General features: G+C 40.2%; 1 pseudogene; it reads left to right on the forward strand.

The window, feature by feature from the left end:
* The first annotated feature begins 473 nt into the window (after positions 1–473).
* LOC149136858 (5.8S ribosomal RNA) lies at positions 474–632 on the forward strand (annotated as a pseudogene).
* The last annotated feature ends 242 nt before the right edge of the window (positions 633–874 follow it).

The raw sequence follows: 874 nt of genomic DNA on the forward strand, positions 1-874 counted from the left end.
TTTCAGAATAAATATCTGCAATAAATAGATAAATAACTAAATAAATAACACAGAACTATAAGATGTGCAATCTGAACACATGTATACACATTTGAATAGAATTTACATTTGTCATATTGCCAATAGAAAAATCATTCTGTATATTTTACATAACGTGGATATCTTGTAGAAAGCCAAATAACTCCGTCATTCGTCTCAAGAAAGAATTTCGTATCGAAATATAGTACCGAAAAGCACAGAGGTTTATTACTAGCAAACGAAAATCGTCCAGCATGCCTCCATCTGCTTCGGTGATTTTTAATACAATACATCTATACAAGAAGCTTTCTCGATACGAACACCGTAGTTCGAATGGTGTGTCCTGGAGCTTTTCTCAACGAATTTTGAGTAAGGAATTGCGAATGAAAAGAGTTGCAGCAAAATTTGCACCTTGCGGAAGATCAAAAACGGTCATGAATGTCGTGAAGTGAAAGAACAGTTGGACGGGGGTCACTCGGTTCGTCCGTCGATGAAGAGCGCTGCTATCCACGTGAACTGATGCGAATTGCAGGACTCAGTGAACATCAGCACCTCGAACGCACATTGCGGTCACGGGATCCCATCGTCCCGGGGCCCCGTCCGGTCGAGAAGCGAAAAAAAGGAAAGAACAGTAAGCAGTTGATCCGGACCTTTTTCGAAAGTCATTACTGGTGACGAAATGACGAAAGCAGAATTTGCAGATGTAGAAGTGGTGAAGAAAGAAAGAAAGAAAGAACCCCCCCCCCAAAAAAAAACCCCCACAGAATAAATAACAGGAATAAATAAATAACAGACATTACTTAGCAAAATTTCCAGTATTGCTTCGAACAGTGGAAAACGCATCTGGACCGATGCA

This window comes from Octopus bimaculoides, chromosome 2 (genome assembly GCF_046866305.1).
Source record: "Octopus bimaculoides isolate indiv1 chromosome 2, ASM4686630v1, whole genome shotgun sequence".
NCBI lineage: Eukaryota > Metazoa > Mollusca > Cephalopoda > Octopoda > Octopodidae > Octopus > Octopus bimaculoides.